Raw genomic sequence first — 18484 nt, 5'->3', positions numbered from 1 at the left:
ACCAGAAATGCAATATCTACTCTCGCCGACTCGCGTTTCAGCAACCAAGTTAACGTCATCAGGAGATGTTTCCTCCATCCCATGATTATAGAATATTTGTGCATAACTAGGATACATACACAAATACTGAATGAATAGTTGGGTCAGAATTTTGTTGTTCATTCAACTCATTCAGTATTAACTTTGCTCTTGTCCAGTACTATACCCATTCCCATAACAAGGCTTATTACAGCGGCTGATACTTTGAAAAATTCCGCTAACTATGCTGGGTGGACTCGGAGTCATTCATCCTTTCGGTGTCATTGTGAAAGGTTCAGCACCTTATTCTGAAGCCTCCTGCTGCTGAGTGATCTCAAACAGGGCAGTTGGTTATTTGCTGTGTATTCTTGACATACATCGCTCTAGGTGGAATTGAGTTCTATCCTACAATGGGTGCTTGTGACGATGTGATTTGCAGTCAGGCATATGGTTCTTTCCTACTTTCAGTGCAGCTCCATATAAGTGAGCACTGTCCCAAAAGAAGTCTAATTTGAGTTTTATAGAGCATTGAGTATAGCTGAGATGTGTATAACTTTCCCGTTTCAAAGAGATTTTCCATTTTTTCCATTTGTATTCTAGGAACTCTCAATAATTCGTGTGAGGGACAAGTTTTGCCACACTCGAAAGCCAAGATAGTTTAAACTTCTAGAATCAATGAAAGTGGTTTAGGAGACTGTGATATGAAGAACTTTGATCAAACCAAAGGCAACGCACCAAAATCAAATAGCATTTCTATATATAAATGTCAATTAAGACTTATCAGCAACGTGTCATGTTGCAAAGGTTATTTCCATCCGTGAGGTACCGCAAAGGGATAGCCTAATTGGATACCCCGACACATATATTCCAATGAAACGTGTCGCAATCGAAAAAGCCACTATGTGACAATCTGCAGCGAAGCGAGAAAAGCCATTACCGCAGCTGGATTATTAAAATTTCCCGCGCCAAAGGGAATTGCACTACGATTCCGACTTCGATAATGAAAGGAAATAGTGAGGATAAAATAATAGGAAAACCAACAGGCACGTTTGGTAATGGTCTGGCTAATCGATTTTTCTACATTTTCTGAATTTCAATTTCAAGATGGAACTATTTCATGTATCGAATTTTCAATTTCTTAATGGGATTATTCTTGGAGGTTTTTTGTTTTAACTCCAAGCTCTTGCCAATTGGAATATAATTCACGTTGAGATATTTTAAGAATGAGAGACAAAGGAGATGAGAAAGAGATCATTGCTTACATTGACCATGGAAAATGAACCGTCCAGAGTCATGAAGAGTGTTATTCTAGGGCATCAATAAAGGTTTATCTTCAAACCTAAGTCATGTCATTACTGAATTTTTTGTTTGTCATAATAATGTCAACAATACCATATATGCATATTTTGTTTTCAACACGCTTGCAGAAACTATTGCAACTATTGCATATAAATCATGATAATTTCAATATAAAACGAGGGGTACTATTTATATTTCGGGAATAGCAAATAATAACAAACATGAGAACGGCTTCAATGTTTTTCCAAATATTTTCTTTGATGATCTATACACTCCTGCATTCGTTCAAAACAATTTCCAAAGCCGTTTTTTCATTCCTCTTGAGACACCTCCAAAACATAGGTATTTGAACGCTTCAACTGTTTCTTCGGCGCTCATAAATCGTTGACCACGCAGTTTATCTTCGATATCCGGGAACAAGAAGAAGTCATTATGTGCCAAATCTGCTCTGTGTGGAGAAGGAGTCATCAATTCGATGTTTCGATTGCTCAAAAATTCACCTGTTTGACGAGCTATGTGAGAGCTCGCATTGTCATGAGAGCTCCGACCGGAAAATGGTCGTGTGCCACTCAGAATTGACCATTCTACGTTGACCAAACGGAAGAGAGGCTACATGACCCAGACGGACGAAGAAACAGGCGACAACTTGCTTCGCTGTGCTTCTTCTACGAACAACTTTTTTTGGATTCAGCTTGTTTTGGAATACCCATACGGTCAGTTGCTGTTTTCTTTCCGGCTCATACACATATATCTATGATTCGTCACCTATAACGATTTTATAAAAGTCTTATGAAGCACCACCTTCGAACTTTTTGATCATTTCCTTACACCACTTGATACGAGTTTTTTTGAGCGATTGATAAATTATGGGCTATAGAACGAGAATTTTTTTTACAACTAAGTGTTCATGCAAAATCGATTGTATTGAGTTAGAACTAGTCTTGCTACTGTCCACTTTAAACTTATATTCTTATCTATATCTAGTACTCATTCTAATAAATTGATTGGTTTCATTTGATGCATGAATATCATTCAATGTCAGATTCAGTATTCTCATTCCTTACACACAGGCGGATCATTTTGCCACGTAAGATGTATTTTATTTGTTCACTGTTCATTTCTATATGTACATGTATATTTATAAGAAAGTTTTGAAATCTGTTTTGAAATCTGAAATCTGTTTTTCCGTTAATCAGCTGCCGCCCCCATACGAACGACAACTCTCAGAAGTTGAGAAACTTGTGCGAGCTAAGGACTAACGAGGTCTTACCTTTCAACGTGTGATTCCTGAATAAATACATATTATTATTATAATATAGAACTGATGTGCAAGAATGCCTTTGTAAGGATGCCTTTATCTCGCAATATGTCACATGACGATCTTGCATTATCAGTTCTTGCACTGCATCGATGTTTTGTGGTACAACAACCGATTTTGGACGACCTTCACGGAATCCGTAGGTGACCGAACTACGACAAATTCACTATACCAGCGATATACTATGGTTTTAGATGGTGCTTTGTTGCCATATAATGAACTGAGTTCATCGACACATTCTTGTTGAGCAAATCCACGTCAAAAGATGTAGAAAATGATATAACAAAAACCACCTGTTGAAATCTCCATTTTTTGATCGAATTGATTTTCTTAACTCACTGTTAACATATATTATATTAGATTTTCGGGAAGCTATCCCATGGCCTGATTCACTACGACCTTTAGAGATCTATTGTGATACTTCTTGGTTGTTAGATCTCATTGTCTAGCTCCGTAGCCTTAACTCTGCTTAACTTGCTATCGCTTAGCATTTACAGAGCACATGCAGTGCGGTTGCTTCCTCTTCTTGACATAACCTGCATTGGGTATCTTCTGTCAGACCCATTTTGCTCATAAGTTTCCTGAGTCGGTTCTAATTCGTTAGTAGACCCACCACTACCCCTACGACCTTACGGTTATAGTTTCTTCATGAATTTTTCGCCTGCCTCATTCCTAGGAGTTTATTCCACCAAGCTATCGATTTGGCTTGCATCCATGAGTTTATGGATGTCTATATACATGCTTTTGCTACTCAGCAGAAGGGTTTTGGGCCGATCCTAGTCTTTGATGTGCCTTCATTGGCATCCTCATTGCCCTTGTGACCCTCATGTCCGGGTACCCAAGCCAGAGTGACCCTATTTTGGGTACTTAGCTCCTGGAGTGCTCTTAGATAGCTTTCCACCAGTCTTGAGAAGACTTGAAATGAGCTGAACGCCTTAATTGCCACCTGTATGTTGGAGAAAATAGCATTGGTTTTATTTGTGACCTTTTGCCAGAATTTTTTCTATACAGTGTTCGATGGCCATCACTTCTGCCTGGAACACAGGCAGCAGTTGCTGAGTGCGATTCTCATCTTCACTCTGCCTCCGTATATACCAGCTTCCACTCCTTCTTGAGTCTTTGAGCCACCTGTATACCAAGTTTTTCCCCTTTTACCGGTAGGCCGTTTTGCCAGTCCTCTCTCTCTACTTGGTATGATGATTTTGAAATCTTTTTGAGAGTTGCACTGCGGAACTGTTTTATACACGGGCATTCCTAGTTCTGCCTTCAGTTTAAACTGTAAACATATGTTTCAGTGTATGACTATGTTTGTTCTTTTCGCCAGGTTTCTTATCTCTTCTATTGGGAGTTGCATGGAGGAGATGTAATATTTCCCAGATATAATATTTCGTTTTCTGGAAATATAGGTCATAATTTCAAATGTAATTTTTCTCGATTCTCGATTTTCTCGCCGTATACTACGTCGAATATTTAGCCGGTTATTATTTTTTTTTTTCGGAATATCGCGACGAAGAGCTCGCTGACTGGAATTCCTGAATGTTGTAGCGCGTTCCAGATTCACAAAAAGTCGTCTGGAAAGAGTGGAAAAAGCGCGACTGATACATCTTTTATGCAATTCCGGCGCGCCTAACGACGATCTGCCCTGGAAAAGTTCAATGGAATTGTGAACGTGCTGGAGATTGAATACCTCTAGACCCACTTGATTGTCGAATGAAGGGCCTTTCGAGCTGAGGTTTCGCGGTCGACACCCGGAGGAAGCCCTTGTCACCCGCCTCAAAGGATCATTCACTAATTCCTTCCTCGACGAGAGGAGGATTGTAATTTGCATTGTGGTGGCCGCGTGAAAAGTGATTATCCATCCAGCGGGACTTTCTCGTGTGGAAATGTTTTTTGATCAGAGCGAATCACTTTCGATTTGTAGAGAATTTATCTTCATGGAATCCTATATCATTAATGAAATAGGGAACATCTGGTGAACGGAAAAACAGATTTTGAACAGTCGGTCGGTTCGACGTGGGTGCTTTCTTCACTCACTCAATCGGCTGCCGTGTTGATCGGTGGATCAAGCTCCAACCTGAACGATCGATTTTCACTTCCTATCGTCCAACCCGTGCTAGGAATCACACGTTAAAAGGTGATACCTCGTTGGTCCTCAGCTCCCACAACTGTGACAACTGGTTAACGGAACAACATATTTCAAACTTACTGGGTGGGTAATCGAAATCTTGACATGGAGGTTTTGGGTAGGTACTAATCTTGCAAATCCGAAAAAACGCTCAGACAGGTCGATTTTTATTGTGAAGGGAACATTTTTTTTCCCATTTACAACGTCATTACTTCAATCTCAGAGTAGAAGGGTGAACAACCCTTGGAATTTCAATAGAGAATAGGGGGCGAGTCGCACATCGTTTCAAAGAATCTTTGAATTCTCTTTGAATTTGAATCTTTGGATTTGGACGTATTTGAAAGAGTTCTTTCCGATGATTAACTTTTTCAATATTGTTAATAGCAACAGATTGTTGTACGCCACTGCTCAGTTGGAGTATATTTGGAACTATTTCATTTGTTTCTTACGCTACTTTTTTGTTGATTTTTCAGTTCACCTCTGATAAGAAGACTATTACAATTGGGAAATGGTTGAAAATGCTGTTTCTGTTTCTCATTTTTATGTTAAAAGTGATATCTACATTATTACTAGTAGTGAGTGCCGTAAAGAGTTGCTAAGGAAACAATGGTTTACACAACTGTAGAGAGAGAGTTGATTGACTGTACTATGGAAATAGACGTTGTGCTGCGAGAGGCGCTGAACTGTTAAATCAACAACATGGGAAGAATGTGTCGCGACAGTATGTTTTCGATTTAATTGCAAAATTTCGCGCAACTGTATCTGAAGCAAATAAAAAAACGGCAAATCGAACCACCAGTAACAAATAAGGCGACACAAGTGGCAATTCTGGGCCATGTTGAGCTTGACCATAGGTACTATGAGAACGAAAAAATTAGCATTTGTTTCCGGGGTGTCACGAACTAGCATTCGGCGTATTTTAAAAACCCACAAAATGCATCCTTACAAGATTGAATTAACGCAAGAACTGAATGAGAATGATTTCGATCGACGCTTGCAATTTTGCGAGTTGGTTAGTGAATGAGCGGTGGAAAATCCACATTTTGTTTTCAACATTTGCTTCAGTGATGAATGTTTTTTTTCTGAATGGCACAGTTAATCGCCATAATTGTCGCTACTGATTCAAATCCTCACATTTTTCATGGAGTGCATACTCAACGTCCACAAAAATGAAATGTAGGGGCTGGAATTTTTGGTGACCGTATTGTTGGCCCATTGTTTTTGAAGGCAATTCAACTGGACAAATGTATCTGGAGCTTTTGGAAGATACAATCGATTCCCCTTCTCACTGATATTACTGAAAATGACCACAATCATGGAGAGGATCTGTTAATATTTCAACAAGATGGGGCTCCCCCGCACTATGGTTTACATGTTCTGCAGTATTTAGATCAGACTTTTCCGGATCACTGGATTGGTAAGCGGGGCACTATCGAATGGCCACCACGATCACCAGACCTTTCGCCATCAGATTTCTTTCTGTGGGGTTATTTGAAAAGCAGAATTTACGGTACTCCTCCTGCATCACTTGAAGATTTACGGCAAAGAATCACTAATGAATGTCACCAAATCACTCCAGAAATGCTCCACATGAGAATAAAGTAAGTAACTTCAAATCTTCAACTTTGATATGGTTCGTCCTAATAAAAAATTTACACCGTTGTTTAGAGAATTCCAAGATCTTCCAAACGATGTGCCACTGTCTTCCAGTTCCCTATTAAAATTCTAAGGGTTGTGCATTCCTCCCAATAAAAATCGACCTGTCTGAGCGTTTTTTAGGATTTGCAAGATTAGTACCCAAAACCTCCATATTTGGAAGGTTTCAATATCTTGAGCCATCATCAATATGGCTTTCTGATACAAAAATCCATGGCATGAGGGTTTGCGGGCCAAACATTGATGCTAGGCATGTCGGATCATTTTTGTGTATGACTCTTCAGCTACCATATTGGATCCCCAGGGATCCATAATGTCTCCAATCTTCTTTTTACTGTTTATCAATGACTTATGCATATCTCATTGAGGATCTGGAGGTGATTTCGAATTGTGGTGAAAGTAATCAGGTTCAATTCAATGCCAGAATAACCCAGGCATCGGTTCCTTGCAAAAATATGAATGCGAATGCGAAAATATGAAGCAGCAAAGGCTGCTTCTCAAAAACTTGGAAAACTAACCAGAAAACTGTACACACCTCAGCAACTTTTGATGCTTTATAAAGCTCAGATCAAACCTTCTTTGGAGTATTCTTCTCATGTATGGAACTCCTTCCTAATCTATTGAAGCTATTCGCCAGATTGAAGACGCGAAGAAGATAATGTCACGTGAGGTGTTTAAGTGACTTGACACGTTTGATTCCTCCAAGAGCAGTCCATATCAGAAAAACTTGATGAATTGTGATAGCTCATCGGTTTGGGATTAACTTAGTACACCTCGAACTTCACTGCCTAAGTACTCTTTCATTTGGAGCACTGCGCTGATGTTGAATGAACTTCTTGAGAACGTGCTCTCAAATGAATTCAATCTCCAGCGATTCAAATCCAACGTAGTTGCTATTTTCGCTCAGGCACCGATCTTAGAGCGTCTCAAGAATTTTTCTGTAGTGCTTGTATTTGGTCTTTTATAAAAAAGATGTGAAGGGTTCCAGGTGAGTTTTTATCAAGAATAATTTACAGATATTCTCTTCCTGGTGAAGAGGACTACATTAGTTTGGCTTGAATTTGTAGGCATTCGGTCCTTCAGGCACAAAACTATGAACATTGTCCAGCATTCTTTAGAGGATATTACAGCCCACTCTTTTCGACGTGGTCATTGTCAAATAATCCTTGAGGCATCAAGAAGTATGACCATCACAATTTCATCATTGTTGAAGGCTTGGTGAGAAGGCCAGACTAGTGTGCTATATCAGTAAAGCAACATTCAGAATTCAGGTTCTTTTGATATGTTGATGTTGAATAAACTTCTTGAGAACGTTTTTACAAATGAATTCAATCTCCAGCGATTCAAATCCAACTTTTATCGCTACTTTCGCACAAGCTCTTAGAGCGCCTTAAAGACATAGGTGTTGGGCGTTTGTGTGCTGTCCTTGAGGAAAAAAAATATCTACAAGAAACAAACCACACAAAATTATCCGCACACGCAGTAAAGGAAGGGAGATGAATTTGTTGGAAGCATTGGAAACTGAAAAATTGAATGAAAACCCAAATTTCAAAACCATCAACGTCCAACTAGAACTATTCAGCTGTCTTCTTTTAAATTCGTGAATTGTAACAACCAGTTTAGGGTCCATCGGTATTTGGAGCAATTCACAAGTAGTGGTTTTGGGTCAATACTCAGTAATGTGGAAGTTGAATAATTATTGTTTTAGTATCTCAGTTATTGATGATCTAAGAAACAGTTTTGTTATTTCAGGTACAAGTTTAATTAACCTGCCGAAATGACAGTGATTATGTAATTTTATATTCAAGGATTTGTTTGTCATACTGTTCACTTGAGAATGCTTTAATGAACCTAACCCGATCGTAAAAATTATTAATCAACAATCCCGGACTAGCCACCAATTGTGAGATCGATTGATTCAATTAGATGCATGAATGCAGCATATGCTTGACCGATAGTTACGTTCAAAGTTCGGAACAATTTAGTTGTATTCAGTTTCGTCGTACTTCGAGTTCCATTCAACCGATATTTGACCACCAGAGAGCTTTCCACCAATGTGGTGGAACAGTGAGATTTGATTAACATGTAGCAACCGCAGCAAAGAGCAGCATTTAACATAAAGCAATACCCGAGAGGGTCATCATAAATTCATTACTAGTATCGGCTAAAGTTTTACAAATGGAGCACGAATTGTTAGATATTGCAATAGGATGGGTGATATCTCAAATCATTGCTGATTTGGAATATACAAGAGATACGAAAGAAAGGTAAACTTGGGCATGAGTATGTTTTTGTACGATATTGTGAAATATCCCCTGTTGACAAAATCATTCATTGATTATAGAGAATTCATAAAATGGGGAAAGCACTGACGATCCATTATATCAAGAGTGAATCAAGTGAAAAATGTTGAGTCTTTCTTGATATGTAAAAATTGACAGAATTGATAACAATGTTGATGAAAAAGATACTCATTTTGTCAGTTCTATAAAATCTTGTTTGAAAAAATTCGTTCAAATATTGATGAAAGGCAGAGCATTATTTCATAGCTGCTCTTGACTGTAGTTTTGCGAATGTATGGTACACATGTTGTTGCTATGATGGGTCATCAAACAGAGCATTGCTAACTTCTTGATAATGTCAATAAAGAAGTATATAAAAATGTCCTATGCGGATGTTATTCAGCACAAAAACACCATGTTTTGGAAATAGTTCCAGCTTGTTGCATTTTTTTGTTGCCCCAACTCAGTGCTAGTGCCAGGATATGAATTTTTAGAAAGGGTAGAAAGTGGTGTAATAAATGGAATAACTGTACTTGAGCTGTTGCTTCAAGGATCCCAATTTTTTTTCGAAGAAGTAACGTAGAGAACATCGGAGTAGCGTGTATCTCATACTCTGTTAACTTATACAGAGTGTTTCAAATATCAGGTATGATGAGCTGTTTTCATGGGTCTCGCTCCGTGTTCTGTGTTTTTAATCCCCATAAGGATTATTCTCACAACGTTTCGGCAATGTTTCCTTTGCCATCTTCTGCTGATGTCTGGAGTTTCACAACTAGACTAATTCATTTGGACTTTGTGTCTCAATTTAATCAACTAGGATGATGCGCAAAGATGCCCAACAACATGGAGATCCGTTTTATCGCTTCACAAAAGCAGACATACTGCTCAACCCCAAGAGCAAAACTCAATACATGACAATACAAGTAGATCAACAGAGGCGGGAGGGGCAGCTCAGATAATGGGACCAAAAGAGGTAGTTCAAGCAAACACAGGTAGTGGCAGCAACCCAAGTGAATAGGAACATTCTTCCCAATAAATTAAGACACAGAGTTCAAATGAACTAGTCTAATGTGGATTCGTTTTTATATGGCATTCCAGGTTAGCTTTCCAAGTTTTTGCTGCCGCAGTTGTCGGTTGATTGGTCAAACCACCAACACTGACATTGAAACTTGGCAAATTGACTTGAATGTCACACCAATAGGTGGTTTCACTTATGTCTCGCTTGCGTTTACACAGTTATTTCTATTAGATACTTTTCTTGGTCATTCACATTTTGTCTTCAGTAGAGAACCGCCTACCCGGTACTGAAAATGTCCAACAGATTGAAACAGCTGTCTACTGGTAGCTCTTGAATTGAAATCGATATGGCAATGATCAGAATGGTACTTATCTATGTGTTGGGATAGGTTTTCGCTGTGAGTGGTATGATGTCGTTGAGCTCGGGTTGAACCGGGTCTGTAGTTTTGTGTTTGACGTTTCGGCTCCCATTTTGGAGCCATTTTCAAGAAATTCATGTAACTTGACGCTGGGCTCTCAATCTGCCTTCTGTTGGTTTGAATTGAATCTAATCTCTTTTGTTATCCACAACTTTTGATTGGAATTTCTATAGACATAATCTAATGAACTGTGATTTTGTTTATCTGATTTCAATTTGCAAAATCAAAATGTGGGAGAAAGCTGTTGACGTTTCTGAGGTATTCGTAATCCGAAAAAGGTTTATTCGTTTGTTTTTCATCTGAAAAGAATGAAAATTCCTAGGACATTCTTCTAAGTGATATTAATGCCCGCAAACAGTGATTCTAAAGAAAACCTAAATATGCCTAGCCTATTTTTTAACCTGATGTTCATGAAGAATTCCAAGACTGCAAGATTTTGGTCAATTCAGAAAAGTCAATTCGGTCAATACTACAATCTTTCTTTCCTGAGTCTTGGTAACTCAAATTGTCAAATAAAAAGTACTCCTTGCAAAACCTCCGTTGATGAATTCATTTTTTCGAATAATTCAGTGACAGTGCCAAGGTCACATTGCATTTGAATCGCTGGTGATTGAATCCATTTGGAAAAATGTAATCAGGAAGTTTATTTCACATAAACGCAGTTCTTTAGATGAGAGAGTTCTCAAACAGGAAGTTCGAGGTGTACTGAGTTGAATGTCAAAACGATCAGCAGCCACAATCCGTACCGATCTTGGAGGAATGAAATGTGCCAAGTCACTTGAACTCATCTAGTGAAAGTATATATAAAAAAAAGACAAATCTCCAACTATTCTTCGATGTTCCAGACTATCAAGGTTGCAAGTGATGACAGATGTCTCTTTTCTGGATGGAAACCAGCAGCTGCAGGGTATACTCCATACATGTGAACAATACTCCAAAGGAGGTCTTATCTGAGCTTTATAAAGCATCAGAGTTGCTGAGGTGTCTACAGTTTTCTGGGTCGGGACAGTGTTCCAAGCTTTTGAGAAGCAGCCTTTGCAATTCCAGCGACATGATTATGCCAAGACATATTGGTGTCCATTCCAACCGTCAAGAAATTTGTTGAAGCAGAAAGCGGAATTGTATGTCCTGACATTCGTATGTCTAGAAAAAGTATTAATTCAATTGTGATGCTTCAACCTGACCTAAATTGAATTATGGACTTGTTAAATACTGCCTACGGTTTTTGAGGTGATCCGTGACATCACCTCTCATTATTGAACCCATCACAAATGGGGAATGTTCCTCAATTTGGGTTATTTCAGCAAATGCAAGTTTGAATAAAATAAAATTGAGTTTAATTCATGAGTTTTTCAAATTCACTTTGAGAAGTATTCAAATTGATGTTTCAAATGTTGGCTTTTAGTTTATAGAGGGATTTGTTTCTAATTCACATATTGGCAACAGCGCTTATATCAAGTTGAAATAATTTATACGTATCTAGATATTCTACTTTAAAAAAGGAAAATTATCTTTATAAATCAACAATTAGGGCAAAATATAAATTATACTTCAATACCACCTCCACAAGCTACATAAACAACAGTTGTTTTGTTATTGTGCCGGTATGAATCGGATCTTCATTCTTCAAAAATACGCAATTCGAATTATGGAAAGTATTGATATGAGAACCAGTTGTCGTCAATACTTTATAACTCTTGGTGTATTAACAGTTTATAGTTTATATATACTGGAAGCTTGCACTTATATCTATAAGAATAAAAATAAGTTTGCAACAGATAACACTCATTGCTATAACACCCGTTATAAAAATCTCTTGCAACCTGATTTTCATCGCACATCTCTGTATCAAAGAAATTTTTATTGTATTGGTTGTAAGCGCTATAATATTCTTGATGATCATATAAAATCATCCCCCATTTTTAAACTTTATAATTGATTTTATATATATATATATATATATATATATATATATATATATATATATATATACGTGTATATGTAAATTTGTATTGTTGACATGTCCTTGCTCAATGTAATGATGTAACTAAAATATTGACGTTTTTAATTCATGTAACATTCAAATGATAAGAAGACAACCAAGAAGAAATTTCGGCTGTGGTTTTAAAATATATTGTGATTTGAATATTTTATGCCACAATATTTAATTCAGCCAAAACCATGTGGATTTGCACTGGAATCTGCCCAATTTGTTTGTGAATTATACTTAATTTTGAATAGTTAAACATTGTTTTGCAGACTCTGTCGAGTTCGTGGAAATCAACAATTATAATTGACGTGAAATTTCACCGAAATTGATTTAATTTTTGATCACATACTATTTATATTATTGCTACCTAATTGGCGCAATAATTGAACTGTAATATCATCGGAAATATTTTGTTTTTCTGAGTTTACCAAATCACTGAAAACATTTACAAACTGTTCGATGTAATTTGATTACATGCAACTATTACGTACTGCACAATACTATAAAAAGCTATAATTCTGATGCATGCCAAAATCCTCTGTAGGCTGATACGATTGTATCAGATATTTTTAGAAAAAAATATTCTCTCAAGAAAGAAATATCTCTCCTGAAAATAACAATGTCACAAAACATAATTGGAAACATAAAAATTCACGTATATGACCACTATTACTAATCAAATGATCTCGATATGTTTCAACAGTTTAGATTCTTGAAGTTATAACTTCTTATGGGAGGTTACTTGCGGGAGGTTACTGTGGTATGGGACTTTACTTGCGTTGACACGGTCGCGGCTTCCCATCTAGCCGAAAGTTCCAAGTCTGCTGGAACTGTAGCATTGTCTGGCGGGAAATTGAAAAGAAAAAAATACCAAAATCTTGGAAACAACTATCTGTTTCATCCAGTAGCGGTTGAAACTTTTGGTGTTTATGGCGCGGAGTCTCTGTTATTCGTTCATCAACTCGGAAGGACACTTGCTACATGAATAGCATTTTACAAGTGTTGTTTATGACGAAGAATTTCAAGAACGAAGTTTTAATGATGAACGAGAACGGAAATGTTTCCTACTTATTCATCAAACTCAAACACCTGTTCATGCAGCTGCAGTTTCGTAAGAAGGTATCATCTTTCCCTCCAACCGATTTCCTGGAGTCTTTGAAGTCCACTAGATACTCGTTAGGACAAGAGAATTGTTCCGAATTGTTGGGGTTCTTGTTGAATACTCTTCGTGAGCAAAACAATAGCAAAATCAATACTCCTGACCGCTCTGGACTGAATGATTCCGTACAACCCATCTCGTCTGGTGTTTGTAAATCTTCTGCTGGAAAAATCCTCCCTTGTTTACTTCGTGGTAGATGTTCAAGAAGTACCGAAAACTTATGTGAATTTCTGGAACTTCATCTAGCTTTTCCTAATACGACTAATAACCAGTCCGTGCAAAGCTTATTGTTAAATCATCTAAATATGGAATTTTTTACAGTTGATGATCGACTGTATTGTCAAACATGCGCCAAACTAACTGACCGTTATAAGGAAACAAGTATAGCTGAGGCTCCAGTCAATCTAATAATAACACTGATGATTTTCAAACAAGACTCAACCTATAACGGAAGCAAGAAACTCTTTGGAAGGTTCGAAATAGATGAATATTTCAACCTAGCAGACCACTATTATAATATTCATGCAGTCATTTTTCACTGTGGTTCTGGCGTTGAATTTGGTCATTATTACGCCTTGGTCAAAGAAGAAACGGACTGGTTTAAATTTGACGATAGTCGTGTCACGAAGTGTTCTGGCGATGCATTGAATTTATTGTTAGATCAAGATCTTCAGATGATGTGGTGCTGCAGGTTTTTCCGGGTTTTCCTGCAGCTGAAAAAGCAAATGCGCCACTGGAATCAATGAAGTCACCCCGGAGCGCCAAATAATTTTATTGTTGTTTTTATTTTATTTTCATCGTTGTTTTAATAAAACTTTTATGTTTGAAAAAGCTATTCTATAGCGAAATACGTGTCGCGGTTTTTGTAACACCCTTTATAGTGAAAATCATCCAATAAACTGTTTTAATGAGTTTTAATATGGATTTTCATCAAATATCGCTCAGTTCTATTCAATGATTAAATAATTCAGTTCTACAGATAACTTATTACATCCTCATTCATAATAACACACTATTGTTGATACATTCTTTCATTTCAATTAATTTTTTTATGAACAATATCTATCGACAGTTTACATAATCTTTATTTTTCAACTAACCAAGTCAAACACAAGTGTTAAGACTGTGTAAATATTATGTGGTAAAATATTATGCATGTACTAACATGTTTTTAATATTCATAGACATTCATTTGATATTGTACATTTGTTAATAAATTTGAAATTGAATTTTTACTGAATTGAGCTGTATTGCTATGCACAACAAAAAAGTTTTTTTCACTCATATCTTCTTCAAATCATCACTGGATCAAACTTGCTTCATTAATTCATGTGCTTTTGCTGGAATCGCACAGGTCAAGTTATTTCATTCTGTTTGACGATACACATCACGCTATATTTTTTGCCTCTTTCTTACTATCGACCTTATCCCGTTGCAATATCTCCCCTCAATCCGCGTTTCGAAATGGAAAAACCGCTTGTAGGATAAAATACAAGGGATTCTCGTCGTAATTCGGAATGTTAAATGAGGGATGATTTAAATTGACTTGTTGAAACCTGTTCGGATAAACGGGCCCAGATATTTTTCAAACAGGTCAGGTGGTTGACGTAGATTCGTGGGTTTATTGACGTGGGTTTATGGATGAAGAAAGGAAGCTGAGAATGAAATATTATTTGCATCGAATGTTTCTTGAAAACAAACAATTGCTTTCTTGGCAACGTTTCGAATTTAATCAAATTCTTCTTCAGGATTCAAAAGGTAGTTTCTTCGTATTGATAATATTACTATCTTAAAACTATAAGACGAATCAGATACATATTAAAAAAAACAGTATTGCAACAACCAAACTTCCGAGACAACACCAACACTATTTTCATTTTTATTTTTTTTTCATATGTATCTAAAATGGCTGATGGTTTTTAAATAGGGACATCATCATCACGAAGAAACTACTTTTCGAGCCCTGAAGCATAATTCAATTAAACTAGAAACGTCGGCAAAGAAACAATTGTTTTCTGAATAAAAAAATTGATTATGTTACCCAACGAACCTTTTTTCAGAATATGTTTTCAGCTTTCATTTTGAGAGAAAAATATTGATATGAACATACGACGATGTCCTCAAGATCTCAACTTCTAAATTACACAGTGCAAGTTTCAGCAACAAATTTTTTCTATGATAAGTTTGGTGTGTTCAAGAATAATTCCATTTGGAGAACTGTGTTTATGTGGAATAAACTTTCTGAGAGAGTTTCTCCAAATGGATTTAATCTCCAGCGATTCAATTCCAATGCGAATCTCTACTTTCGCACAGACACCGCTCTCAGAGCGTCTTGAGAAATTTCCTGTAGTGCTTGTGTTTCGTCATCAAAAAACATCATAGATACTTTTCTGAATCTTCTATGCATCAAAAGTTACTCTCACTCAGACAACATCATTTTGAATTCTTGCCAGTGAATTATTTTGAAGGTCAAAGTTATGCACAATTTTTTCCTCAAAGTAAAACTCATTTCCACATTACTCACTTCTTTCCGAGCAAAACCAATCTCTTCTTTTTCCGTTGGACGTACAGTTTGAAGCAGATTTTATTTTCGAGAAAACAAATTGTTTTCACAGCTGTCTAACTAGTCATGTTGTCATATATTTTCCAGGTAAACATTATTTTCTCTATACGTAGAAAGAACAATGATGAATATATTTCTGTTAGTTGTCACTATATTTCTATAAGAAATAAATATCTATTATTATTATCATTATATCGATAATCGTTTTGTTTGTGTTTTTGAATTGATAGAGAGCATCATATGGAGTTTTTCATGATACGTTTCTTTTTGGGCAATGAGTTTTTATCGGGCTTGTTTGAATGTATTTACGTCTCGAAATATACATATAGAAAATTTTCAACAAATAAGGTAAATATAAAGGCAGCCTCTAATATAAATATTTTTAAATCTGGATTGAAAACTTTTTCAATTGAAAAAAATTGCTACTCTTCGGATGAATTTTATCGATGATTTTATTCCTCTCCATGTTATTTTGTGTTTCTTTTTCATTTGGCAAATCATTTGTAAATGTGAATAGTTTTTTCTTTTTTTTTAGGCTGAAGTTTTCCTTGTTGGAAGATATGTTTTTTCATCTTTTTTCCATTGTACTTTTCAACAAGTGAAGTATTTGATAATAAATAAATAAATAAATAAATGGGATGGAAATTATAAGTACTGTGAATAGCGTTATATCAACATCATAAAAAAAATTAAAGTTGTGCTTTCTTTGTTCCTTTTTTTGTTCTTGGCTCTTCTGAACCCTTCCGCATTGGTTTCGGTTTCGATGTATCAAGCTATTCTTTTTTGGGGTTGAGTTGTTATAGGAACAATGTGATAGTCTTGAATGAGCTTTTAGTTTGGTTTCAGAGTTACTAAGAAATATATACTCGATATAGTCCCATTCAGCAAGATTTTTTTCATTAGATTGTGTTATCAATCTGTAATAGGTTAGGTTAGGTCCAAAGTGAGTGGGTCTATTCGATCCTCCACCGCAACCCACAAGAGTTTATAGCGGCTCAAACCTATTCTCACTCGATCAAATAAACCCAGCTTCTTAACGAAGCCGATTAGTTTGTATGGTGAGTTGTCTTTGAGGTCAGATGAACTCTAACTGCTGCTGATCTCTAAAAACCTTCGGTCCCCAGCGGACAGGCACAAAGTATATGCTCTGCTGTTTCATCATTTTCCAAACAGAGGCGACACACACTGTCTTCCGACAGTCCGACTCTCTGCATATGATGATTCAAATGACAGTGACCTGTAAGAAGGGCTGTTAGACATCGTAGTTCATCTCTACAGTAGTCCAACAACTGTTTGATATCAAGCTCCGAAGGGTGAATAAACTCCTTATAGTAAGCCAATCCTGGAAGATTCTGCCAGAAGTCCATAAATCTTTCTGCCATCCAGATGTTCAATCTTTGTTTGGTAAAGCCTAAAGCGATACCAATGACAGGTTCTGGTCTGATGAAGCTGCCTGCATCACCCTCCTTTGCAAAGAAGTCAGCGGCCTCATTGCCTTCCAGGCCAGTATGACCAGGAATCCAGACCAGAGACAATCTGTTAAGTCTCCTATCGAGGAGAGTCGTTTTTGGCAATTTGCTACCAATTTAGACTTTGCTTGGTAGAAGCCAAGAGCTTTGCCTGTCCGAGAATATTTTTATTGACTTATGTATGAGGTTGGATTTTTCCAATCTCTCCACACACAATTCAATAGCGTAAATTTCCGTTTGAAATACAGTCGCATAGGTTCCTAGGCAGGTTGATATATCTGTCGTGGGTCTGCGACTGAAAACACCTGCACCAGAACCGGAACGTGTTTTTGATCCATCTGTGAACCAACAACTATCTGCTCTTAATATTTCCTTCTCTGTGACAGACTTGAAACATCTTTCCTCTTCGTAGAAAAACCTAAATTCACTTAGATTGAGAGTCCATTTTGTCACGAATTGTCAAGTTATTGAGAGTACCACTAATAATATCAAAAACTTTTCAATTCTCTCAACTAAGTCGACTCTATACCTGAACCACTCCATTGAAACAATTATCCTGGTCATATAAATCATTTTCGGAATTATTTCATCTCTTTTTGCGGAATTCAAAATCATTCCAGCTTGCCCAAAACACCAGGAATCGTTTTTGCTTACCAACATCCACTCATTGTGGATTTTGACATCTTCTGAACTTTGCTTGAAATCATTGTCATCATATCTTGTAATAGTGAAGACTTATGGATTATATATATATTATCTGGGAAATGGAATTCGCAACCCACCCCAGTCTGAAATTTGGTAAAATCATTGAATGGTTTTTCCACTCTTTAGTGGTTGTGTGCATCCAGTTTCTTGGCTAACTCCACTAGAAGACCCAGGAATCACTCAATTTGAGTTTTTTATTCATTTATCACAGTTTTGACGTCATGGGCAGAGCTATAATTACAAAACGAAAGTCAATGACGTAAAGGTTTGTTGTTTTCCAACGTTTCATTATTCCATAACCCAACATTATTAAAACCCCAATGCCTCTGCCGGACATATTTGTTTTATGATGCCGACTGCATTGTATATGGAAATCCGGTGCAGTGCCTCGCCTGCAAATGACGTAAGAGATGCAAATAGTACACGGTTCTCATTTGATTACCAAATAGATGGATTTGCGGATA

General features: G+C 36.9%; 1 protein-coding gene across 6 annotated transcripts in view; it reads right to left on the bottom strand.

The window, feature by feature from the left end:
* The window catches only part of LOC111509630 (pseudouridylate synthase RPUSD2), a 321032-nt gene that overhangs the window by 214248 nt on the left and 88300 nt on the right, over nt 1-18484 (bottom strand). The gene's annotated exons all lie outside the window — the stretch shown is intronic.

This window comes from Leptinotarsa decemlineata, unplaced genomic scaffold (genome assembly GCF_025532065.1).
Source record: "Leptinotarsa decemlineata unplaced genomic scaffold, Ldec_3_MD MMD2_P_RNA_scaffold_5, whole genome shotgun sequence".
NCBI classification, from domain to species: domain Eukaryota; kingdom Metazoa; phylum Arthropoda; class Insecta; order Coleoptera; family Chrysomelidae; genus Leptinotarsa; species Leptinotarsa decemlineata.
This window is presented reverse-complemented; position numbering and strand designations above follow the sequence as displayed.